We start from the raw sequence: 27,747 nt of genomic DNA on the forward strand, positions 1-27,747 counted from the left end.
AAGAGGCTCAGGGGAGACCTTATTGCTGTCTACAACTACCTGAAGGGTGGTTGTAGCCAGGAGGGGGTTGGTCTCTTCTCCCAGGCAACCAGCACCAGAATGAGAGGACACAGTCTCATGCTGCACCAGGGGAAATTTAGGCTTGAGTTGAGGAGAAAGTTCTTCACTGAGAGAGTTGTTCACCATTGGAATGTGCTGCCCAGGGAGGCGGTGGAGTTGCTGTCCCTGGAGGTGTTCAAGAGGAGATTGGACATGGCACTCAGTGCCATGGTCTAGAAGCCATGAGGTGTTGGGTGACAGGTTGGACTTGATGATCTTTGAGGTCTTTTCCAAGCTTGTTGATTCTATGTTTCTATGATTCTATGTTAGTCAAAAATAAAGAGCATTTTTAAGTATAACAAAAATCAAGTTTATAAATAAAAAATCTCATCCTAATATTTTATCTCAAAATAGAAGAATAATAAAAATGAGCTGTTTATAAACTTGGCTTTCCACTTACTTTTCTGGTCATCTTTTTCATTTTCTCTTCATCAGATTCAACGCTGTAACGGTACTGTGACTACCCTAGCAGTTTTCCCTTTTACCCCTCCAACATCTAGCAGTTCCATTTAAAGCACATGGCATATTGCAGTGCCATATACAAAAATATGTTATCACTTAGAAGTTCAGCTTGCTGAACTGGAAACAAAATGATTATGAGTTATGCCACTCAGCCCAGGGAGCATTATTTTAATACTGTCATAACAGACTGCAGCTCAAACATTGTTGTATTGTCTTGCACCTTAACTTCATACATACCCCATCTCTCCTAAAGTGCATACAAAAACTTCATTGACCGTGTGTGTTTCCAGTATAACATCTCAATGGCATTTTGAAGCCTAAAGCAGTTAACACATTTTTACATGGCATGGCAAACAATAGTCATAAAAAATCAAATTAAAATATGTGTTAAGGCTTCCTGTTAAGTGTAATAATCACCTCTATGATTTACCTGTGGTAAAACAAAGGAGGAAGGAAGTATACAAGCTTCTTTCTTTCTTTTGCTTACCCTGCAATTATTTCAAGGCATTACATTCATACTGCTTATATTGTGATGGATCTCATTACAATTCTGCAAGATCTTCCTTGGATAATTATTTTTCCTCAAAATAATAAAAATTATTTTCCTTTCCTAGGTGGAATAGACTACTTCATGTTTCTATGGAGTTTTTCTTTTTTCCCTCTACTCTCAAATTCCCTAAGAAATAAATCTACAGGCTGACATTACTTAAACAGCAGTAAGAGAATTACGCCTGACTTTAAAGATATCCTGATTGCCTATCAGTTATCAGTTTCTGTCCCTTGAGTGCTATAGAGTGTGCAATCTGCGCTGATAGGCAGATGGATGTGTGAGTGTGATGTACTGACACAGTACTAATAACACCATTAAGTCCAAAGATTAATGCTGTATTGTGCTTTGTGTATGACTGCCTCATCCAACATGTACCTGGTAATCCAAAGGAGAAACAAAAAAAGCAGAACTTTTATGTAATCAGTCAGTAGCTTTATTACTCTAATTGCTGATAATAATAGCCTTACTGGTAGAAAGGATTCTGTTCACAAATATAATACATTTTCTAATGATGTTCCTTCACATTATTCATAGCCAGCACCTACAGAAATACATATTTTCTGTGTTATTTCAAGCATTCAGTTTTGCCTTGAAGGGGTATTTTGTTTATAAAAGCCACTTCAAAACTTCACAGAACAGCAAATTACATGAACTATGACATAAAAGTCAAGAGCAAATGAACTAGCAGGAGGTTTTAATCACAGAGATTTACCTGGATCTCAAGTAAAGATATCAGAAAGCCAGTAAACATAATGAAGATGCATCATTTGTAATAGTAATATAATTCCAAATGTTATGAAGCAAAAATTATTCCATTAGAAGGTATTTATACAAAGTCCACTCCTTTCTTCACCAACATCTTTACATATGTCTTAGCAGGGGGAGAGGAAAAGTGTGAAAGTCAAGTAAAAGGAATGAGTTGTCTTGGGCAATTCATACAGGCAATCAGCTTCTGCAGTACCTAAAGGACACCAATAGTGACAGTTCTTAATAAACAACCATTAAATACAGTTGGGTGATATTAAGCCATTTGAGCCAAGAGCACAATTGTAAACATGTACGTGTTTGTGAAATAAAATCCAGCTCCTACAGAAAGCAGGGTGAATATTGTTGTTCACTTCATCAGGTTAGCATTTACAGATGTTAGTGCCAGAGAGAAACATTTATGATTACTGTGATGCTCGTAAAGACATGGCATAAAATTCCTTTGAATGAATCCTGCATCCTGCATAATGGCAATGCACTTGAATGACATCATATCTCATAGGAATACAGGCTACTTAGATAGAAAGAATTCAAGAGCAGGGTAAACTGTCATATACCTCAAACTCTGTTCCAATACTAGACTAGCATGAAACATGTGCACACATTTTCATTTTAAGTTTGTCTCATTCTCATTTTACCTAGCTTCTAGCATACCTCCTAAATCAAAGTGCTGTCTGGCATGGGAGGTCATCTCTCCTTGCGTATATCTGTGACCGAATCACCTCTTAACCTTGTCTTTACTGGGTTGAGCTCTCTGTATGTCATTGCATTTTCTGGGTCTCACAATCCCCCTAGCAGAACTATATTATTTTCACAGTGACAGCTGGCTTTAGGCAAGCCTTTGGAGTATTACCATTATTTATTTACAAAGAGCTGTCATTTGTTATGACTCAGTGATGTTCTAGAAGCAGATATAGGTATCAGTCTGGGGAAAAGTGGAAGGGGTTTTGATCTGCTGTTGGGGAGTTTTTGTTTAAAGGCCACAATCTCAGCAGGATTTCCAGGTTGCTTCTAAACTATTGGTTTAATCAGATGTCAAGCCATATGCCTGCATGTATGTGTGCTAAGGCTTAGTTGTAGCAGTGTCATGTAAAGTACCTTGCCTCAGATAAGATTGCTCTCTGCTGTGGTGCTGTGCATGCACAGGATGCTATCAGGGAGCTCTCAGAACGAGCTGTGTATACAGCACGTATCAGACATAATGTACAGTTTTTTATTTCTTCTTCCACCCAGTGTTTTTTATTTTGAATCATTATCTTGTTATTCATGCTTTAAAAATAATACATCCAGGAAGGAGGGAAGCAATTATATCAAAGAGAATACTGTGAGAAGGAATCTAATTGGCTTCTTAGTCAATTTTAATCACACTTTGTTTAAAGAAATATACTATCTTTGCAATATTTGTGTGAAAGGGAAGAAACACATTTTTTTTCCAGCCTTTAATTAAAGGAATATGCAGGGCTTGACCAAGATTTCACCATTTTGTTTGCGCTTCCTTGTGGTCTGAGATACATTATAGCTTTAATAAAGTTACATCAAGAAAGTTTCATGATTGCTGCACTTACCTATTTAATTAGGCTAAATTATAGTTGTATCTACTTAGCTTAATTTTGACCAGCACTTTACCATTGTTATATAAAGTCAAAAGTTTAGTTAAGTAGAAACAGAGAGGGAGGCAGAGTTAGCTTAGTTTTATCTTGGAAAATCAAAATATTTTGCCTTTTAACCTAAGCATACTGAGAGAGAAATATAATGAATCCACATACTGGAAAGAATACTGACAAATGGGTCAAAGAATTTCTGCTATCAATATCTTTTCATATCTTATTTTACATCTTGTTTACTTCATAAACATGCCAGGACCACATCAACTAATAGACATCTCATAATTGTTATTTACTATCTCAAACATTTTACTCAAACTTATATCAACACTTGCTATTCTATTCCCTTCAATTTATTTTTTTATAACTAAAAAACAACCCAAAGAATTTTACAAAAATGCTTATTATTTTCTCTTTAAAACAATAAAGAACACCAAATAATGGGCAACAGAATAAAGCTTTATATTATCAATATTGTATGTGCATCAAGCTAACTTCTTTGGCATTTATTTGAAGGCCTTACTCATTTCTACAGAGCTCTAGTACCTTAGTAGGATTATCAAGATTGTAAATAGCTGTATATTCCTTTTCAAAACACCTCCATGTCTCATAATTGCCATCATCTGTGCTGAAGATAGTGCTAGATTGGACTGCAGTACTCACTGGGTGGCAGTTTTTTAATCATGCAGGTGACAGGAAACCTGTCTCAGACTTATGCAGTGACTGACTTTGCTGGAGCTGCAATATATCTAAAACCTGCTGCTCTCTCACTAATAGCTCCATTGAAGTCAGACACCATATGTCTTCAGAGAAAGACATCAGCTGTATGTCTATAATTCCCTTTTTTTTTTTCTTTTCTTTTTTTAAATTTAATTTGCTCAGTATTCTGGGTTTTGAAACAAATAATTGAATTTCTTCCTGAGTAATACAGCTCAGTTTGAAAGTTAGGTTGGTAACAGTTGTAATCAACTATAAAACAATTCAGGATGCTAAAACCACCACCCCATAATAAATAAAAAAATCCTACACTATTCCTCATCCCAGGTCAGCTCTGAGGAGACTGAGGGACATTTCTTGTGACTATAATGTTATGACAATAGTCCAGCTGTTAACTTTGCATTGACATTACTAGCTGGCTGATAATGCCCTGCACTGCAAACAGGTCATAAGCAAGTGCTGTAAAGGAGAAGATGGAAGTGGATTGTTCCTTGTCACAAGTTTGTTACAGTGGGACTATCTCTGATAGAAATACAAGAAGAATTGATGAGGAGGAAGAAAAATGAACAGGCTTTTAATTTATATAATCCTGGGGTTCACAGTTTGTTGTAGAGTTTGCCCTCCCCACTAACAATGGCAGATTCACCCCCAGGACTGAGAGTGACCTCCAGAACAATTCACCAGACTAGGTCAGAAAGATTTGGAAGTAAAATGAAGTCATATTTACAAACTGGACTAAATATGAAATTACATAAGGTAAGGACTTATATAAAATATATTCACATATATTTACAGCTCAACAATCAGAAGTAGCCCCCTAGTCAGACCAGGGAGAGACTGCTTCACCTCCTCCCTGCCTGCCCCCCTACCCCTTTTTACAAGGAAAAGCAAGAGAAAGCACAGAGTGCAAGCCCACTGTTACTTAGCCGTAACAAGAATCTCAGCCAAGGTCTGTGAAGCAAAGCCAAGGCCAAAACACCAGCCAGCAGCCAGAATGAAGAAGAAAAAAAGAAAGAACTATCTGTGTTACAAAATATAAGATTTTCAGTGAACCAATGGGATGATATATATCTATCTAACAATTCTGTGTCAAATCCTGAACATTATTTATCTTTTACTCAAAGTCTCTGTGTCTAAGCTAGGTGCTAGCTCTAACTGTAACGCAGCTTTACTCTGAAGGAAGATATTTCCCAGAATGGGATTCACACATCATCTCTTCCACATTTTGTTTGTAAGAGCCCATCAGGGCTTTTAGGTATGTGAATGACCTTTACACAACAGCACATTTTGAGTTTACATGTGATTACTCTCACACCCCTATTTTCTAGATGTGTAAAGCAAAAGAGTACAGCTTATCTAAGAGCCAGTGAGGAAGAGGTATTTCAGATACTATTTTGCCATGGCATGCAATGTAGTCTGAAGTACATGGCTTCTCCATACTGTCTGTGGCAAATGCTCATTTGAGTATCTGAATGAGCCAGGCTGCCTATTGGAGCTAATATGTAGTATGCAGTAACAGCCAGCAAGTTACTGAAACTAAAACTGCTGACTGCTGATTAAAGTATTTTTCATTGATTTTGTTTAAACCATAGAGAGCTGCTTTTGATTATCTAGCAATTCTAGTACTTTAAATTTCCAATAGAAGTTTGTAACTCATAGTGCTATGCAGTTTAGATGGACTTACAATTTATTAGAGAGGAAAAAAAAATCTCTTGTAAATGAAAAGAATAGTTATTCCATTGCGACTGACTTTTCCTGGCTTCATACAAGGTTAAAGTCTCAACCAGATGAACACAGCTGCCCTTCTGAAATTTGTGGACAAATATATCCCATGTATCCCTCTATCATTCATAAAGGAGTTATACGAGTGATGTGAGTTTTTCAATAGGCAAGTAGATTATGGCTTACAATTTTCTTTGAGGAAATCTCTAACATTTTGAAAAAGGAGCATCACATTCTTAGAGTGACACCTTTCATAAAGTGCATCTTAAGTTACTGTGCTCTTTTGTTTCAAGAATGTCTGTCAGATATTGGTTCATCGCGTCAATAACGGTTCATCCCTTTCCTGTATAGTTCTCCACAATATTTTTCCTGAGATATTTACATATTTTTGTATCCTCTACAAACGTCCTATCTGAGATGAAAGTAAATTTTTTTGCTACTGAAATAATATTTTAAGATTTTTTTTCCATAATAATGAAAGGCCAAGTTAAGAAAGCACAGACAAAACTGATGCCAAATATGTTCTGACCACCTAGTGCATACTTCTACAATTTCTTTTAAATTTGACCTTGAAGTCCTTACTGTGTTTAAAAAACCACACCAAACAACAAAAAATAACCAAAACAAACAAACAACAACAACAAAAATACCACCACAAAACACATAAATCTCTTTCATAAAGTTGCTTAAGGAATTGTATTAAAATGAATGTGTTGTTCTCCAACAGACAAATTGAGCTGAAAGTTCAGGTAAACATGTTAGGTAGCTATAGGTCCACCCCTCCCTTCCATATCTTCCTTTTGCCAGGTTCTAGGGATAACACTGGTGGGAGGTAGATCCATTATTAACATGGTTTGAGCAGGGGGAGTTAACCACAAGTAGAAAAACTGCAAAGGCCTAAAAAACTGTATACACAGAAGAAAGCTAATTAGAGCTGTGGGCCTTTTTTGGAAAGAATTTTTTAAAAAATCACTTACTGTGGCTTAAAAGGAAATAGAAGAAAACTCACAACACCCACAACAGAGATGCAGGGCCCAGGAATGTCTCTTTGTGCTTGATCACTTGTGATTGATGAGACTATCCAACAGAAAAAGTCCTGGGGACACATTCAAAGTCTGCTAACTAACCTAGACATCGAAGTGCTATAAAACTAGATTTCAGGAATCTCAGCTTTACTACAGATCAGTTGCATACAAGGGTTTAAGTCTATCTCCATGTTTAATGGTGAAACCTAAGAACAGACCTGGTAGTTAGATGACAACGTTCTGAAGAGAGTCTCCTATGTTTGTTTTTGGTTTTGGTTGTTTTTTTAATTATTATTTATGGAACTAATTTTTATGTTGTTTCTCTACTCCTTTTGGAATAGTAGGCTCCACTAAAATAAATAAATAAAAAATTCTCACTTGAATTTCCTGAGACAACAGATTATATTTCAGGCATCACTCGAATAAAATTGAGGGGATTATATGACTATATTTGGTTTGGCTGAGCTGGAGCTAGTTCTCCCCAGAGCATTCTTCTAATGCTGTGTTTTGCAGTGCTGTAGCTGGGTGTTGATAGCACACCAGAGTTTTGTCCCCTGCTGAACAAGCACCCAGGCAGTACTTTTCCAACACTTCCCTACCCCAGGAGTACACTGAGGGGTGGGCAAAATCTTGGGGTGGGACACAGCCGAGCCAGCTGACCCAAACTGACCAAAGGGGTATATGACATCAGCTCAGATATATAAGCTGTGTGAAAGAAGGCAGTGTGAGAATATTTGTCCATGGCATCTGTCCTCCAGAGCAACCATTATGCGTGCTAGAATCCTGCTTCTCAGGAGTGACCAAAGATCATCTGCTGATGGGAAGCAGAGAATAACATCTTGTGTCTGCTTTTGCTTCCATGCACAGCCTTTGCTTGTGCTTTGCATTATTAAATTGCTTCTACCTTATTACCTGCCTTTTGCTATATTTTCCCCCTCTCCCCTGTCCGTCTAAAGGGAGTGATAGAGCTGCTTTGGTGGCCCCAGCCAGTGCCAACCCACCCTGACTCTGACTATATTCAGAGGATATAGAACTCAAAAGATGCATTGACTACTTTGTAATTAAGCACTTTTCATTTCAACTCATTATGGACCCAGCATAGATTTAGATTAGATATAAGGAAGACATTTTTCACTATAAGGGTGGAACATGTTGCCCAGAGAAGCTGTGGATGCCCCATGACTGAAAGTGTTCAAAGCCGGTTTGGATGGGGCATTGAGCAACCTGGTTTAGTGGAATGTCCCTTCCCATGGCAGTGGGGCTAGGACTAGATGATCTTTGGGGTCCCTTCCAACCCAAAGCATTCTATGATTCTCATCTTAATGTATATGAAGACCACACAATTTAGATGACTGTCTTCTGGGGAAAAGCTCTATGAACAGCTGCATTTTGAAAAGAAATCCTACTGTACTCTTTGAAGGACTACATAATATATCAACACATTCAGTGTGGGCAATTGATTTTTCCAAGGTATGAAAGTATCCTTTAATCCTATTGAAGATTTTTGCATCCATAATATTACTGTTTACCACAAAATTGTTTCCACTAAGTGGGAAGGTTGGTTGTTTTATATGTTCTAACTCCTATAAAAGCAGTTATTTACACTTCAAATACATTCTAGATTTGCAGGTTATGAAAGACAGAAATGAAATAATTATCTGTGAATAATTCAACATTATTTTTGTAATGCACAATTGTAGCACATTTTTATACAAATGTTTTGGTTTATCTACTGCCATGTCTTGCTTAGTATTCTGTATTTTACAACTACTGAAAGTACAATTCAACAGATTAACTCAAATTACCTGCTAGAAGAAATATTTTAGTTGGCATTTTAAATCAAGATAATGCAATGAGGGAAGAATGCCATTAAAATTAATGTCTATGCCACATTGGAGATAAATCTCCACATATAGCTGAATACATTTTGAAAAGATCAGCAGTTGTGATATGACTGAATCTGTGATTTCTTTTTTTTCCACAAGCCTCACCACTTTGTAGCCTAGTGTACATAATAGCATGGACTACGGGCTGATACTGCTCTTCTGCGTACCTCAGGCAGAAATCATTCTGAATTGCATTGAACCTGGGCTTCACAGAATTAGAGAATCACAAAATTATTGAAGCTGGAATTGACCTCTGAGTTCATCAAGTCAAACCTATGACCTAACACCACCACACTGACCAGACTGTGTCAGTAAGTGCCACATCCAAACTTTCCTTAAACACCTCCAGGTATGATGACTCCACCACCTTCTTGAGCAGTCCATTCCAGTGTCGAATTTCTCTTTCTGTGAGGAAGTGCTTCCTAACTCATCCCCCAGTCTGCAGTGCTGCATGGGGTTATTGTGGCCAGAGTGTAGGACCCTGCACTTGGCCTTGTTAAACCTCAGACCACTGGCCTCAGCCCATCGACCCAGCCTGTCCTGGTCTCTCTGAAGTGTCTTCCTACCCTCCAGGAGATCAACACTCCCCCCCAGCATGGTGTCATCCATGAATTTACCAACAGTAGACTCAACCCCCTCATCCAAGTCATCAGTACAGTGTGGAATAGAGCTGGGTCCAGCATTCATCCCTGGGGGACACCACTGGTCACTGGACACCAAGTGGATGCTGCACCATTCAAAACCACACTCTGTACCTGGTCATCCAGAGAGTTTTTAACCCAGTGAAGGATGCTTTGCTGAAGTCTGGGTAGACCATGTCCACAGCCCTCCCCTAGTCTGCCAGGCGGGTCACCCAGTCATAGAATGAGATCAGATTGGTTAGGCTGGACCTTCCTTTCCTAAACCCACACTGACTTTGCCCGATCACACAAAAGATAAGTAAAATTACTTCTATAATGATATTTCTTATATCACTTGTCCTCAATTTCCTGTCCTATCAGGATACATTATTTTTCCATACTACTAATTTTAAACCTGTTGGACTGGAATCTGGCACTATTTTTTGTTTCGCTGCTAACTCACTTGTGTGACCTTTGGTGGATTCATAAATCTACCTTTGTTTCAGTTTACTTGTCTCTAAAATTGCTGTGATAAATAAACATTTGGTTTTGCTCAGCTGAGTTTCAAGATATATTGACCCAATAATCAATGATTTACCAACTAATAATAAATCCCAATATTTAGTCACTGAAAGAAGTCATTAGTGGATTGCTGAGTGCATTCCTTGCTACAGTTAGATGACCACTTTTGCTCAAATTCCATCTGAGAGCCAGACATATCTGAAGAGATATTTTCAAGTTAGCATTAAGCCCTATATACGTGGACTACATGAAATCATGTGTTAAAATCTCAATGACTTCAAATAAACCTTTTATTCTTTAAAGTGCCAATCAGGCCATATTAATTTGCAAATGCCATCTAACCATTTAACCTCATTCCAGACCTTTGGGACCCAATTATTCTACTGCTTGTAGGAGTGAAACCTAATTACCTTTTTTTAAAAATAAGATTAGGCAATACTTGTAATTTATGTCAGAAACTTGATTTTTTTTTAATAGGTCTTTAGCTGGCATGGTTCTATACTGAACCAGCAACATGCTAGTTTATTCACAATATTTAGGTGTTTGCAGATATTTTTCCCTAGCAAGGCCTTTCGATAGATGGTTGTTTTATTATTACTGACACAATTTTCCAAATAATAAACCTGTTCAGCTTCCAAAGATTGCAATGGAATTCACCAAATTATGTTGGATACAACCTAGTGTCTGGTTACTGATCACTACTGCGCTGTGTACTCGAAAAAGACTTCTAATAAACAGCAATCAGGCTTTTGTGCAGTTCACGTCAAGTAAGTGGAGAGCCTTAATGAATTATCCCCCATGAAATTTCCATGTTTCCTTGGCATTACTCTGTTCTGTCTCTCTCCAAAGTTTACCACAGCAGCCAGAGAAGGTATGGCATACAGCACTATAATCCACCTTCTTTTGAGATGAGCTAAGCATTGAACTGTGTTAGTTAGTTAGTTAGTTAGTTAGTTTTCCAGAAGATTCAAGTCAAGGAGCAGGACAGAATAATATTAGGTAAGTTTATCTCATCCCATTGGACTACAGAATTGCCTGCATTTTGCAATACAGGCTTCTTTTTCTCTCTCTTTGGGCTGCCTCTTGCTTGCTTCTTGCTTCTCTGTTCTGCCTGTGACCTTACATGCTGCCTGCCTGATCTTCTATTTGGTTTTGTAAGGTACAACAATATTACCTGGCTAGCTATACACAGCCCTCTGGACCCTTTGTGTCTGGGGGTGGGGTAGGGAGAGAGCTGAATTATTGCACAAGGGGGTGTTGTGCTGTTGTTGATCTGTAAATATATTGTGGTAGTTTTAGGCTATGCCTTTAAAATTTAACTGCAGATTTTGAGCAGAAGATTAGAAAAATACAAATAAATCACTATTTGGTGTAAAAAGGAAAATAAAAGATTATTCTAAACACATATATGTAAATATATTTTGTATCTGTTTATTGACTTTTATACTTTTATATTTAGTCTACTTTTGTAAATAGAATTTTATTTTACTTCCAAATTCTGAGTAAGTGTGGCAAATTTACCCCTTGGGGGGTAAAAATTTTTGGGTGGTGCAATCCAAACCACAACAAACTGTCACAAGACTTGGACATGTTTTGTACTTAGGAAATTGCACAAGCATTGACATTGCTCTGATACAGTGTTCCCAGTATTACATTAAGTCTAATCTCAATCCATCTTTCAGTTTGCTTATGAAGCTTCCTGAAAGGCCAAAGGCCCACAGAAAATTAACCTCATTTCTTCTCTTTGAGAAAAAAAATCATCCCTAACTGTGACACATTCTTCACACTTGTCTCTCTAAGGTTTTCTGCCAACACCTTTAGCAATAGGGAATCCAAAGCCACTTTGGATACTCTATGGCTGGAGGAGGGATTTGCCCCTTCTTTACACTGACCCTTTGGTAATACTGCCTTCTGTAACCCTCCCCATCACGGGCTGATTTTGCTTGAGCATTCCTTACTATGCACAGGAGGGCTCTGCAAGCAGGATATACCTCATGTAATGGGCTAGAAAAAGTGTTAATTGGTTGACACATACAGTTACCAAGCTAAGCATTAATATCCCCAGCATGCCTAATGAATCTGTACCAGCTGGGCAACTACTGACCCGGTGCGAAAAGTATTGACATTCATTGCTTCTTGGAAGAGCCTGGATTGCTGTTTCCTAATTCTGTACATGTTTCTCAAGTTTATGTCAGTAGTTTCCCCTTTGAGTCCTTGAGTTTATGTGGTGGGCTACGCCCATTCTGAAAAAAAAACCACAGGGGGGAGGGCTTGTGAGAGGTTTTTGCCCTCCATGGAGGGTGTTTTCACCCCTGGGAAACTGACTTGCTCTGTTCCACTTCCCCCGCTCCTTGTCCAGCAGGGGTATAAGAGGGAGGACATTGCAACCATTGTTCGTTCTCTTCCTTCTGTTTGGTGGGGATGAAAGAGTTGCTGCTGGCTTGCCACTCCCCTGCCATGTGGTCTTCCCTGCTGCTTCCACACTTTGCAAAGGACTGGTTCTGTATCACTTTTTTTGTTTTTTCTTTTCCTTCTCCCATCCATCCTTGTTCCTAACCCTTGTGAACCCTGCCTGTTGTTGTTATATATATATACACACATATGTGTATATCCTGTTTAAAGAAAAATTCTTTGCCTCTCTACTTCCAAGTTGAACCCAAATTATTTCTTGGTGGATTTGCTCCCCTCCCCTATTTTTTTTTTTCCTTTTTTTTTTTTTTCTTTTCTCTCTCTATTGGGGAAGAAGAGAAGGGAAACAGAGGGGAAGGGTTCTCAGCCTTTCCCCCATCTGAGCTTTTAAGCCCCAGCTAAGGCTCAAACCACCACAAGTTACTAGTCACTACAATTTCAACAATTGCACTAATGTATCTTATTTCATATTTCTTATTTTGCATGGTTTTAACTTACGTGCTTTAACAGTTTAATAACCATATTCTTAGTAAAGCAGAACCAAACTCACCCAGACATGCTACACAAAGCTAGACAATGGCTCAAATGGGGCTGAACTACCAGGTTATTGGTTACATAATATGTTAAGGGTTGGAAGGGTCCTGTAGAGATTACTGAGTTCAACCCCTCTGCCAAAGCAGGAGCACCTAGAGCAGGCCACACAGGAACACATCTGGGCAGGTTGTGAAAGACTCCAGAGAAGTAATCTGTCTTTTTCTCCACCTCCTTTCTTTCACTTTTCTCTGTGGACCCCATTTTCTAACCTCGGGTCATTCTATTTACTGTCCTAGCAGAGCAGAGTAAGGGAGGATGATTTCCCAGGTATTCAGGACTGCTTATTTAACAATTATCACTCTTAGACTGCTTATTTAACAATTATCACTCTTAGACTTTTCACAGCAAGCACCCGATACTGTTACCACATACTGAAATTTGGGATACAGCCACATTTCTGGAAAAGGTGCTCCTGAATTAGTCTTCTGTGTCCTTAGTACTTACAATCCTTCCTACCTGTGCTTAAACTTTACAAGTGTATATTACTGGATTTCATTCTTTTTTTTTTCTTTTTTTTTTTTCCCCAAACCATTTCCTATTTTTTGGCAAGATTCTTTCAAAATCTTGTCCTGCTCTCCAAACTTCTTGCAGCCCTTCATGAAAACTAAATACATTTTAGCACTACTCCATAATTTCTAATATAAATACAAATAGCTTTATACTCATCCCCATGAAGCCCTACTTGATACAATCTGGTATATCACCAATCTCTATGTTTCATGAAAGCCGTGCTTTGTAATTATGTTTTGGAAAGTATTACTTTCAATCAACATGTGTGTGATTTATCATAGAATCATAGAACCACAGAACTGTTTTGGTTGGAAGTGACCTGTAAGATCACGGAGTTAAACCTTCAACCTAGAACCACCATGGCCATTAAACTATGCCCTGAAGTGCCATGTCCACATGTTTCTTGAACAACTCCAGGGATGGCGACTCCACCACTTTCCTGGGCAACCTATTCCAATGCCTGACCACTCTTTCAGTAAAGAAATCTTTCCCAATACACAGGCTAAACCTCTCCAGGCACAATTTCAGTCCATTTTCTCTCATTCTATCACCTGAAACTGGGGAGAACAGACTGATCTCCACCTCATTATAACCTCCTTTTAGGTAGTTGTAGAGACCAAAAAGGTCTCCCCTTAACCTCTTCTTCTCCAGACTAAAAAGTCCTATTTCCTTCAACTGCTTCACATAATTGGATCTCTAGACCCTTCAACAGCTTTGTTGCCCTTCTCTGGACACATTCAAGCAACTCAAGGTCTCATCTTTAGTGAGGGCCCCAAAAGTGAACATTATATTCAAGGTGTGGCCTCACCAGTTCCAAGTACAGAGCCACAGCCACTTCTTGGCCTCCTGAGCATATTGCTGGGATATGTTCATAATTTCTTCCTACCCTACACAACATCCCTGTTAATATTTCACAGATAAAAAGACTGATTTGACATGATTTGGTATGAAGAGCCATATCCTGTTTCAGATTTTTCAGCCTGTTTCACCTGGAAAGTGGAGCTAAGCTAGTTTCTCTATAATTCGTCATATCTTAATTTCTTCTTAAAAATAAACACTATATTTTGCTTTTTCCAAGTTTCTGGGTATCACATCCTTAAACACAGGGTCTATAGATTCTGCAATTGCTTCAAACAGTTATTTAACTACTCTACTGTGCTTTCACAAATGCCAAAACCTGCCCTATATAACACTCTCTGTACAAAGATCCATAGCACCTACTCCCTCATCTAGACTATATGTCCTGAATACATATTCAGTCTTCATTTAAAGCCAGATATTATCAATCCCAGTAAAGCTCCTAATTAAATCAGGGTTTTCTCATCCTAGGAAATGTACAAGAAGGCAAAAAATCTAACTATGGAAGTTAATACATTTAATATAGCTAGTAAGAAATTACTTCTATGGATTTTGTGCAATTTCCTACACATTCATAAAACTGTATCCTTAAATTCAGACCTGGATCCAAAGCTAACCAAAGCCACCAGCAAATACCAGTGAATTTGGGATCCAGATTCTTGCACAACATTTTAAACACCAGTTAAAGAACTATTGGAGAAGAGACAAGATCAAACTTGTAAGTGAACCTGTTTGTGATATGTGAATTTTCAAAGACTCTCAGTTCTGGAGATCTATGAAACACTGGCTAACCACATTTTGCACACAAAAAAGCAGAATTGGACTTTGGGTAGTAGGAATTTAGATAAGCTTGTTCCCTTCTTCCCTTAAGTCCTTCTAAAAAGGTCACAGTGATAAAAATAGAGCTGCCTTCTTTTATAGGGATTTTGCTTGAGAGCTCAATTTATTCAGAAATCAAGACAGATTTATGCTGTTCCCTAGGAATGCAGATAGGCATATTTTAGACAATAAACCAGGAGCCCTTATCTGCTGAATTTTGTCATTTCAATGTAGCTATCCTATGCTAATTTTAGGTCTACATCCTCCATATCCTGCCGTGTTTTGTTTTTTCTCCCATTTAGCTCTGATTTCCCATTACAACATGTCCTTTTAGCACATATTTTGTACTTATGATGCATCTGCTCTCATTTTGCTCCTGCAAGTGCCTAAATGATAGCTAAGTGCATCTGTAAGGACAAGTGCTGAACAGGTGCAAAATAAGACCACAAGTAATAAAAGCAGAGGAAGAAATCAGAGAGTAATTTTGTCTCTGTCGGGATTTGCCATTACACAAGCAATACAAATGTGTCATTTTCATAGTTCTTAATCTTTAAAAAAGGATCTTTCTGGAGTTAATTTGGTGTAAGAAAATTTGATAGGAGAAGATACTCATTCTCTGTTGCTGACTTGACAGATATTTCATAGTATGTCTTAGAGCATGTGTAGGGAATCCAGGTCTCCAGTGCTAGAAAAAGAGAAAATGCAAAAAAATATTAATGTACCTCAGAAGATCACCTAGTCCAACCCTCCTGCCAAAGCAGAATCACACAGAATAGGACACACAGGAATGTGTCCAGGTGAGTTTTGAAGGTCTCCAGAGAGAGAGACTCCACAACCTCTCTGGGCAGCCTATTCTAGTGTTTCGTCAACCGCACAGTGAAAAAAGCCTTTCCTTATGTTCCTTATGTATGGAACCTCTAATTCTCTAGCTTGCACCCATTGTCCCTTGCTCTATCACTGCACATCACTGAGAAAAGCCCAGCTCCATCCTCCTGACACTTGATCTTTACATATTTATAAACATTAGTGAGATCACCTCTCAGATTCGTCTTCTCCAAGCTAAAGAGACCCAGCTCCCTCAGTCTTTCCTCATCAGGGTGATGTTCCACTCCCTTAATCAGGCTAAGGTAATAGTGCACTACAGTGCACTATTTGCTAAGTATACTCTTATCTCAGTCTCTTTGTCACAACATGGAGGTTTTTTTTCTGTGTTATATTTCCCTCACTTCTGTTTGGGGGCAGAAAAAAAACCAGGTTTAACCCGTTGGTTTTGCTTTGAACCGTTACACTTGGATTTTAGGTAAGTGTTTTGCAGCTACTCACATAACTAGCAATTTTATGAATCTCATGTGGAAAGGGTTTTATAAGAAATTATTTTTCTTAGACTTTTGTTTATTGGCTTGTTTTTGAGAAACAATCAGTGCTTGCAAATACTTTGAGGATAAGGAAATTTTTGCCTCATACTGTCATCTAAAATCAAACCAGAATACTCAGAATAGATTGAAGTTGTACTGTGGCAGCCATGTAACAGAAGACACATGGGAAATCATAACAGTCTGTTCTGATATTTAAAAATTCTAACATCTGGTGAAACCAGAATGAGTCTGAGGCTGCTTTAAGCTATTCTGGAAGCCATGACCTGAGGAGTGAAGTCACTCACAGCTCCTTCCAGCTTCTCTACTTGTGATAGGTTTTTGACCTGCTCCCAGTGAGGAACTGAAGGGATCATGGTTCCATAGTCATCACACCAGTGTACATGAGAGCAGAAACTTATTGCTTATTTTAAACAGTAATTGCTTGGATAGTTTCTGTGGACTTCAAGCTCTTATGTCTCTTTTGTTAACATAAGAAAGAAAGTAGGAAGAAAAAAACAACAATTGTGGGAAATAATGCTTCTGAAAGACAGAATTTTTATCAAGATTATACCTAACATAAGTGGCTCCTTCTTTGGCAGCAGCCGCACTGCTGCTCTCTCAAGGGCAAGAAGCTGAACTTTCAGGAAGCCAATTAGGAAATGCTTCAGAAAGAATGCTAGTGACAGCAACAGTCTAAGATATTAACTGCATTAAAGACTTCTCAAAACACTGGCCTTCAAGAATTTTCAACATAGCTATGAACTTTGTTTAAAGACTGCTTTTGCAAAAAGAAAGGTGGGAAAATTTCTTTGAGGCTTTTAAACTTATTTCTTTGAGAGTTGCTACAGCTTGTTTACAAGCAAACAGTTCCATGCAAACATCACTTACAAAAAGAGCTTTACTTCAAAGAAACATAAGTTTCTTGAAGACAAATAATAAATACCCTTCATATTATTGTGACTGATAAGATGAAGCATGCCTAAAAGGTGCATTATATGCTGCATTTACAGTCTTTCTGCTTGTCACAGCCAGAAAGGATTGACATTTCTCTTGGGTCATTATTGAATATCTGACTGTATGGAAATACTAAAATGTGGCTTGTCACTGAAAGCAAAAAGGTAGAAACTGAACAGCAACAAAAAGAAAGAGATACATTTGCATGAATATTCTTTAATTCTCTAGTGCAAAACAAAATGTTAATGGGAACAGAATGATAATAAGATTCCCATGATGACACACTCAGTCTCATAAAATAACACCCCAAATTCATAAAGTATAATGCAATTGAGGTCTATCTTGTTACAGGGCAACAGTGTTCCTACTAGAAAGAAATTATATTCTTGCTCCAGCAAGCTTCAATTTTTTTCTTCTCACTAGGAAATAGAAGAAAAAGCAGGATGCAAAAAATAATAATTGTTTTGAAAAATCTAATATAATAGCTTTCTTTCATAAATCTCAGCATAATTAAGAAGAATGCAAGGGCTCATGATTTCTTATGTGTTAGAAAAGGAATCCAGGCTTATGTTTTTAACCAGACTGCTGTTCATGATTAATGAGAGCTGTTTGTCACTGGATTTTAGATATATTCACTGCATTCTCACTCTGTGTTACAGCTCCTACACAAGGGTGAACCTCAGCTGGCAACTTCGACATTAAGATTTGTTAATCAGCACAGCTCTATCCTGCTATGCTGATTAAAAATAGCCATTAGTATCTGGTCATGCAAGCGCTAACCCCAGGTTGTGCTGGGAGGAGTCATGGTAGTAGCTGTACACAATAGAGAGAAGACTGCTACAGCAAGATTGAAGGCTAAAATGAGTGGAGCAATTTTTAGATATAATAAGTATATACTCGTTTTTATTGAGCACTAACACTCCTGGGCTGTGCTCACAGAAATTCTGCATTGTTCTGGCTTAGTTAAATTAGACTTATTCCTGATTAATGTGCTATTCTGTACTTGTCTGGTGGTGCACAGTGTTTTCTCATTCACATAAAAAGAAACCAGATATTATTTGTTATTAGTATTTTTTCTACACTTTCCTTGTTCTATCTTATTTTGCAGTAGTACACACATTTTAAAGTATGCATCTATGTAATCTACTGGGTAAAAATTAAAATGATTACACATCTTCTACATGATATGCTTTGAGGGGCAGAGAAATTAAGATAAAATTTTCAGTCTTCATGATTATTTTTATCAGAGCCTTTTCAGATATACTGACCTTCCCACTGTTTTCAGAAGTCAGCAGTTTTTCAGAAAGATTATCACCATCAGTAAAATAAGATGGGTTAGTGATTCATGTGTGTACTGTAAAATAATATCCATATGACAGACACTTTACTCTCCCTTCCATGTTTAAACACCTTTATTTTGTCTTTTATACAGGAGTCTGTACTGGAATATTCTCTTAGAAACTGCTTTTTCATTTATGAATCACAATTTGGCCATTTTCTTTCTGACTACTCCTTACCTCCTTCTATACTGAATATAAGATCTAACTCCTGCCCCTCCTGCCAGGTGGTTTCCTTTCAGAATATTTTTTTTTTGGTCCCATAAGTCACAGCACATGAACAGATTGGGAAAAAAAGGAGAAAAAAATATGATTTATATAATTAAAACATTACCTTTAATTATTATGAACATTATAAAGCTAGAAGTGATTTATGCATGTGTAAATAAACATCCATCAGCTCTCAGAAATGTGTTTTATTTAATGAATATAATCAGGCAATTGTGATTAAAAAATACATAAAGGAGAAATTACTCCTCACTTTGCTTCCCTTTTCAGAGTGAGGTTTCTTTACAGGGCTTGTTTAGTGTAAATATTGACATTATTCATTGCTGTTGAAATGTATTGTTTATTATTGTCTCATCCCTATATGACTACATTATAATTCGGGCTTTTTCATGATGAAATAATACACAGAATCTTTATGCTTGTCTCTGCTGCTTATGTGGTAAAGCACAAGAAAGGGTTGCATGAAAGGACAACAGAACTCAGTATTTCATTGATACTCCTGAATGATACATAGGTCATGGACATAACAATCCAAAACACAAGATGAAATCATTAATTTCATGTTAGTAGTTATTGCAGTCTTAATTTAGTTTTCTAGCCTGAGGTTCAAAAATGTTAGTCAAGAGAATCACAATGGTCCCTTCCTCTACACAATTTTCAAACAGATATATTATTTCTGAAAATGGAGAGGACTTCAGCTAAACACCCGAAGAAAATATCTTGTTCACAAGAATATAATTTTGAGTATCAAAACCTGATAATTTTTTTTCTTAATTAATTATTTTTTTATGACCAGTACTGTGAGTGTTTAAATTGTAAAGCTATAGACATTTTCCTTATAGTAAAAAATTATTTTTTCTTCAATATTATTCTTTCATTACTAATTCTGAAATTAGTAAAGCAACAGATTGCTTCTATGCTTACTTATAACTTTTCCAGTACTTACAAATGTGCTTTTAAGAAATTTACAGCATCAATGTACAATTTATAGAGCAGGAAAAAAACCCAGGAAATTTGAATAAAGTTTGATGGCTAAACATGGGAACAAAAAATGACCTTAAGAAAGATGATGATAACAACAACAACAACAACAACAACAACAACAACAATAATAATAATAATAATAAAAAAAAAACAGGTTGGAAGAGACCTTCAAGATCATCACGTCCAACCCATCAACCAATCCAACCCACCTAAACAACTAGCCCATGGCACCAAGCACCCCATCAAGTCTCCTCCTGAATACCTCCAATGATGATGACTCCACCACCTCCCCGGGCAGCCCATTCCGATGGGCAATCACTGGGGAGGAAGACAGTCAGACACAGTGTGGCCATGATCTTAGGGCATCCCAAAGTGAGGGGGAGGTCCCAAGGGGTGTCTTGTAGCCTGTTCCCATCCAGATCAACCCTGGTCATACACCTCAGACTCTGTGGCAGCCCCCAGCAGGTCTGGTTGGTCACCCACATCCATACTGATGCCACCTGGAGTGTTTGGGGCAGGCTGCAGAGTCCCTGGAGGCACACTGGGAGGGCTCTTACATGCTTCCATGCCATGTTACTCTTTCCATGATACATACATGCAAGCATCATTTCTTGGGAGTGTACCTCCCTAATAAAAATCTACAGTGCCTTCATACCACTGTTACCATTGTGGGATGCCTTTTAGTCAGGGTTGATAGGCTGTGGCATTTACAGCAGGAATGTGCTGGTCTTGTGTTGCCTGTAAAAGCACAATAAATCCTGTCTGAGGAGACAGTGATTGTAAACTGTAGTCTCCATCTGTCTAGTCTGAAAAGGGTGAAAGTGATTAAGAAAAGCAAACTCTACCGAACTCTTTCTTTCAGAATTTTACCTGTGAGTTTCTGTGGTGCTTGACTGCTTAGTGGGGTCCACAATGCCCCGGATACATCTGTATTCACATACTGAGAAATCCACCCATATACACCTTGCTTAGACAACTATGGACTACGGAAGTATTACATCATGCTCTGTGCTAGATACTTAATAGTTTTTGCTAAAAAATATAGCCATTCATATCACACTGTTAAAATACTAAAGGAAAATAACTATTAGAAAATTAATAATGGAACTCAAATATTGCTGTCAGAAGCACAAGTAGTGCATGCGTTTTCATCTGCTGGTGATACATTGTACCTGAGAACATCCTCTGCATGGTTATGAATGCACAACATGGTGTGGTGATTCATTTTGCTTTGTGTCACATAGAAAACTGTATTTAAAAAGCGAGAAAGTTACAGAGCCAGACTTCAGGATATTGAAATTTCCAAGTTCTCTTCATGCATACAAATAATTCCTGTATGGAGTTCAAAAAAGATAAATGGATATATTCCTTTAAAAACAGAGTTTGGTAGAATTACTATCAATATTCAACCCAGGAAATTAACATTGGCTGCTAACTTTACCTAGGCTCTTTAGAGTAAGACCACATTTGAAAAGTGTTGGATGCTTAGGATTTTTGAAAATCAGTGATTGTTTAGATAATTAAATGTGGGGTTTGGACCCTATGGATACTCGAATATTCAAGTTTTAAAATCTTGGATTCTTATTAAAAGCACTGTAAATCATTTCATTATCACTGTCAAATGATAAGTCCTTAAGATGGAGGTATTAAACAAGTTCATATTGCCTGTTTCTGAATTAGCTGAAGCCCTGGGAAGCGAAAATTATTTTTGGACAATGTGTTGTTTGCCTCCTGCATAGAGATTTCATAACAGAAAAGCAAGTCAACAGAACAAACTGACAAAAGCAGAATGAGAAAGAGAAAAGAAGGGACAAAGGGGAAAACAAATTCAGAGACCACGGGGAAAAGCAGGGAGTACAAGATACAGAGTGACTTTTTCTCTCTTCTTTTATTTTTTTTTTTTTTTTTAAAGAGAAGCACATTAAATAGCTGTCATTAGGAAGCTCTCTGTGTAGAGCTTTCCTCCGTAATAGAGGGCATAGACTTCCATTTCAAGTCTGTTGCGGCACTCAGAAGTCTTTCCATTAACTTCAGTGAGCTTTGGATTAAGCACTTCTGCGGGGAAAAAGGTTATGCTTAAACAGAACTCTTGTTTTGAAGAAGGAAGTTTAAATTATGGAAGACAGTTTTAGTAAACTCAGAAAACTCACTGATTTCACAAGCCTTCAGAATCCCTAGCGTTTACAGTGTCTTCTGCACACGCTAAGCTTTAAAGAGAGAAAAGTAGCTTATCTTAGAATTTAAATTAGTTCAGTAATTGCTCAGGCTGCAGAATGTAACACAAGATGTTTTACAAACAAGCCAGCAAAGCAGTTTATTACACCACAAGTGTGCAGGGGATTAAAAATAATACAAGAGAATCCCTGATTGCTATTGTGCTTTGGGATTAAGAGAGTTCAAAATAAAGCTGCTGTGTTTTCATTGTCTGAATCCTGAATTTTAGTATTTGAAGTATGTTGTATTTATAAGTTTTCCTGGAAATGCTAAAAATAAGAAAATAAGACTTTGAAGGTGACAGGAATTTAAGAATGTTTAAAAAAACAAACAAACAAACAAAAAACAACAAAAAACAAACATCAGAACTTTTTCTTTCTGTTTCTGCTGTTACAGTTTCCCTTTCTTTACCAGCCTTTTAATGTGGGCAGTCAGTGCTTCTGACATTTCCAGATTTCTGAGATTTCTTAACAGTGCCACTCAGTCTCACTGTCTGAACACATCCTAATCCCAATGGAGTCTTGGGGCTCATCTGCTATATTCTCCTATTTATCCACCACTGATGAGTCTTCTCATTCCTTTCCCCAGTAGCACTGCTTCAGAGTTGTCATTTGATGACTTCTTGTATTGTCAAGGTATTGGCAATGGGGAGAAGGCTGCAGGGGCAGCCCCTGTGAAGAGGGACCAGGGCTGCCCTCTGCCAGACAGAGCCTATATCAGCCAGCTCCAAAAACTCTGGATTGAGGTAAGGGGTTTAATGAGATGATTGAATGCATGTTAGCAAAAGCAGAAGCAGCAACACAAGCCGGTGATAGAATGGTTCCCCCTACCCAAGCATGCAGCAGCCAGCACAGCAGAAAAGACCAACACCCCAAAACCAGAAACCTAAAGTAGAAACTGGAACAGGAAGCCTCTTATGTTACAATCTGAAGTTCAAGCCCCTGTGGTGCTTTGCTCCAGCCAGTGCTTTCATTTTGAATCTGGCATGATGTCAGCATGGTACTGAACACACATCGGCAGATTCAACTCAACCTGTGATAGCCCCTCAGCAAGACATGGGCACCTTGGACAAAGTCTGTATAGAAAGGTCAAAATTCTGTTAAGTAGTGAGGAATGAGAGAAAAAGTGTGAGAAATAGCCCTATGAATGCTAGGAAAGAAGGGGAAAGATGGCTTCAGGGACCCTAGAGAGACTGCAGAAGAGCAAATAGTTCTATGCAACCAGTGAAGAGGACTATGCCAGAACAAATATCTACACTGCAGCCTATAGAGAACTCCATGACAGAGAAGGTGGGTAAGACCTGAATGCAGCTGCAGACTTTGGAGGGCCCATGCTGGAGGATGGTTGTCTTTGATTAAGTTTTAAATCTGAAACTGCTATTCAAAACCATCCTGCCTCATGGCAACTTCAAAAGGAAAACATAAAGAGGAAGGAGCTGTTGAAAGGCAGGGTTACAGACTGACTCTGACTCTCCTTTCCCCATCCTCTCTGCACCACTTGGAGGGAGAGAGGAGTTGAGAATGAAGGAGTGAAGCTCAGCCTGGGAAAAGGTATGAGGGAGAAGGTGCTGTTTTTCCTTTGTTTTTGACCATAGCAACATATTTTAACTGGCATTAAAATATGAGTGTGTTGGGCTTTTTTCCCAAGTTTGATTTTCATGTGATGGTAATTGGTAAGTGAGCCCCCTTCTATCTTGACCCATGAGCTTTCTCATTTTCTTCTTTTGTTCTGTTGAGGATGGGGAATGTGAGAGAAGCATCTGGCAGTTTTCCAAGGTCAACCCAAGACAACATTTTACAATCAAATACATAAACAATATATGTTGGGGAAAAAATAAGGGTACACACATTGTGGAAGAGATTGTGTGCCCCAGTTTAGTCATGGAAAAAAGCGTAGGACATAGACAGAATTTTTAAATGGAAAACAAGTACAGATTGCATTGACCATCAGCAAGAACTACATGATTTTATCCATCAAGGTCAAATATGCTACTGGAAAAATTGTGCTGTTCTCCTCATCTGAATTTTTGTTAAATTTGAGCATTCTTCAGATTGTCAACAAAGCATTGCAGTTCCTTTTTCCTGCAGTGAAGCGAATGAATGACCTCTGTACAGTCATATTTTTCTAGTCATAAGTTGTCTGCTTACTCCTACAATATGCTCTTATGGGCTTACCAATGCCCAGTATTCATAAAATTTCCTTCATTCAGAGAACACTGGTTTGCTATCCATAGGCTCCAGAATCCACAAGAACCAGTTCATTGTTCCTTCATTTCTGCTTGGGACTTTTTTCCATCAGTGACTAGATGATTTTTGCTTAGGCAGCAGTTATTTTTATATGGAAAATTATTTGGGTTACTAAGTTTCAAATATTCCTCATCTGTGGTATACATGATCAACAGCCCTCATGGCTAAACCAGATTTCCTATTTGCTGAAACTTATTATACATAGTGAGCTTACTAGCCTGGACTTCAGGACAGCAGACTCTGAACTCCTCAAGGACCTGCTTTAGTAGTGTACTGTGGGATAAAGCCCTAGAGGGGAGAAGGGTAATTGAATTAAATGCAAACAGAATTTTAAAAAATCACAAGAAATGCAACTTTCAGAACTGTTTCAAAAAATGCCACAGTTTTTATACAGCCCCATCTTCATCGCTGTGAGATAAGGATATTATTTTTGAAGTTAGTCTGGAAGAGTGAAGCTAAAGTTATACTATAACTAAGGGGGGAAAAATAGCCCTTAAAATTAGATTTTGCTTTGCAAATACATGGACTTTTAACAGTTCCTTCTGTTTAAAAATAATACAGTTAATTCACAGCTGCTCCTACTATTTTTAGAATGCTGCTTTTCAACATTAAGGGTGTGGACATATTCAATTGTAACAAAGTAAATGACCTTGAATAGTTGTCCTCTCTGACAGTCTCATGGTAAAAACAATTAACACATTGTAATGATTTAAAAGCCTTAAGATCTGAAGCTAATTACATTAACTAACTCTTCACATTCTTTCATATCTTCATAACCCAAATAACTTTACATGAATCATTGCTTTCCAAAATAATTATATTAAACAGCAAGTGAATATAAAAGCTTGATTATCATTCCACTTAAGTTTTGCCACTTCTCAATGACCTGCTTTTGCCAGTTGTTAGAATACACCCTATCAACTGGCTGAGCACTTTCATAATATCCCAGTGTTTATTTTTCCCCCAAAGGCTGGAAATATGCCTAGCTGGAGTATTCTGAAGAACTTTGCCATAGCACCCTATTGGAAATTATCAAAATCTATAGTTTGTGTTAGGAATTGCAGCTTCTTTTCCCATCCTCCAAAATATCCATTGACAAGCCTAACAAAGAGTTCTCAATTGCTAACAATTTTAGTGTAGTAAAGGTTACATATTTTATGACAAAGATTTGTGGTCATTTGTTTGTTTGTTTGCCAAATGGAAACTTTCAGAATTTCTGCATTGAAACTTTTCATTTGAATATACTGAGATGAACTCTGTTGCAAGCTAATTTGATCTTAACAGTGTTTTATCGTGAACTGCATAGCTTCACTGGAATTCAGGTAGAGCTTGTCTGATACCTGATCCATTGACATTCAGGAGTCTTTTCTGATGGCACTCAATAGGAAACCTGCACTGCATCATGAATAGTATAGGCCTGACCTGACTGAAAAGGAGGGAAAGCCTGAACTGTTATTTTTACTAGGCAATGAGAAAGTATCATTTAACAGCTTTCTGAACAAAGAAGTGTTATTTCCATTTTCTTGAGAAATTATTGTGGGGTTTTTTCTAAATTTACATTCCTTGCCCCTCTGAAATTTTAACTGCTAGTAAATAATTCCTATAGAAAATTCTCAACAGCTTACATTGCTATCCATCTTAATACTGTCAACTGCAAATGTTAGCTAAGATTTTATTCTGAAAATATGACACAGAAAAAAAAAAAGAAATTGGGATCCTGTAGAGAAATCCACAAAACCAAAATCCCCTGTGATAAACTTGCAAAGCAATATTTGTCATATTCCAGGTTCCTGAAGCATATTTCTGAATATTTTTCTTTAGGAAAGACATTATTAACTAGGGAAGAAGAGCCATCTATTTATTCAGTTATATTATTAATTCACAGTTCAGAACTGTTTTAAATTTAGTTCTCCGCTATTTGTATTCCTTCTTCTCCATTGCTCCTCTATTTTCATGTTTCTAATCAGTTTTTGTTGTCTTGGGTAGGCAGAGTAAGCATTTTTGCCCAGACTAGCTCCAGTGGAAGTGGTGAAAGGTCTCACTTGTGAGCATTCCCATTTCTCACCGTGTAGGAATTATAGCTCACATTTAGTATTGTCTTGGGAGGCCCTGTTGAAGTCACTTTTCCTCTGTGAAGTTTCACACAAAATCTCTGTGTATATTAGTGGTATCAAAGCCAGATGCATCTCTATATCACTTCATTGCACAAAAATTCATCGTGTCTTGGCAACCCACCTGCCACATAAAGTGGAACTGACAAGCTGAATGTATATTCCACACCTTTTTCTTGCTCCTCCCACAGCTCAGTCATTATTACCTCACAAATTGAAATATAATTTAACAATCTAGCAGCCTAGAAAATTACTTGATTCTTGACTCTCAGATATGGTTATTTCAAAGTAGATGAGTAGAGTGTGGTTCCCGACAGGAAGAAGTTTGACTCACTGCTGACAGAAAAGAGAGATGTTGGAGAATTTGTGTTTTCAGGATGTTTGTTTCATTTCTGTTTCTTGTTCTTATTACTAAAGTCACATTACTTTGTAATTTAATAGACAACTAGATATTAGGAAGAAATTCTTTACAGTAACAGTGGTGAGACACTGGAGCAGATTGCTCAGGAAAGTCATTGATGGCCCCTCCCTGGCAGTGTTCAAGACCAGGCTGGATGAGGTCTTGAACAACCTGGTCTACTGGAAGGTGGCAGGGGGGTTGGAACTAGATGATCCTTAAAGTCCCTTCCAACTCAAACCAATCTATGAATCTAGTAAAAATCTTCACTAATCTTTTCCAGAAAGTGTAGTTCACCTGAAAGATGGGTGCACATCAGCCCACTCACTTTTTCCTGAACACTGGGAGTGTTCTTTTTCTTTATGTAACCTCAGACAGGAACAGCTCCAGGTCACTCTTCTCCCTGCATGACAAGAGGCATTATTACTGAAGCCTCTAAGCTTTGAGATGCGAGACAGTGGTGGACATGAAAGCTTGTACTTTCATCTTGGAAATAAATTGGAGCGAAGAGTCAAGGTAGGAAGTATCAGCAGTGTCCTACACATATGCTTTATGCCATTTGTTCTCTGACACTGGCCTCTGAAATGTTTTGAACTGGCTCCAGCTGTATGGACCAGTTGTCTCCTACAGTTTTGCAGCTGATATATTTTCATATGATATATGATCCATTTCCTTCATTCTTGAAACCTCATATAATATTCAGTTTACTTTCATATCATGCTTGGAAAATTACAGCTTTTGACTTTGAAGAAGAATTAA

The sequence above is a fragment of the Dryobates pubescens genome, chromosome 9, assembly GCF_014839835.1.
Source record: "Dryobates pubescens isolate bDryPub1 chromosome 9, bDryPub1.pri, whole genome shotgun sequence".
NCBI classification, from domain to species: Eukaryota; Metazoa; Chordata; class Aves; order Piciformes; family Picidae; genus Dryobates; species Dryobates pubescens.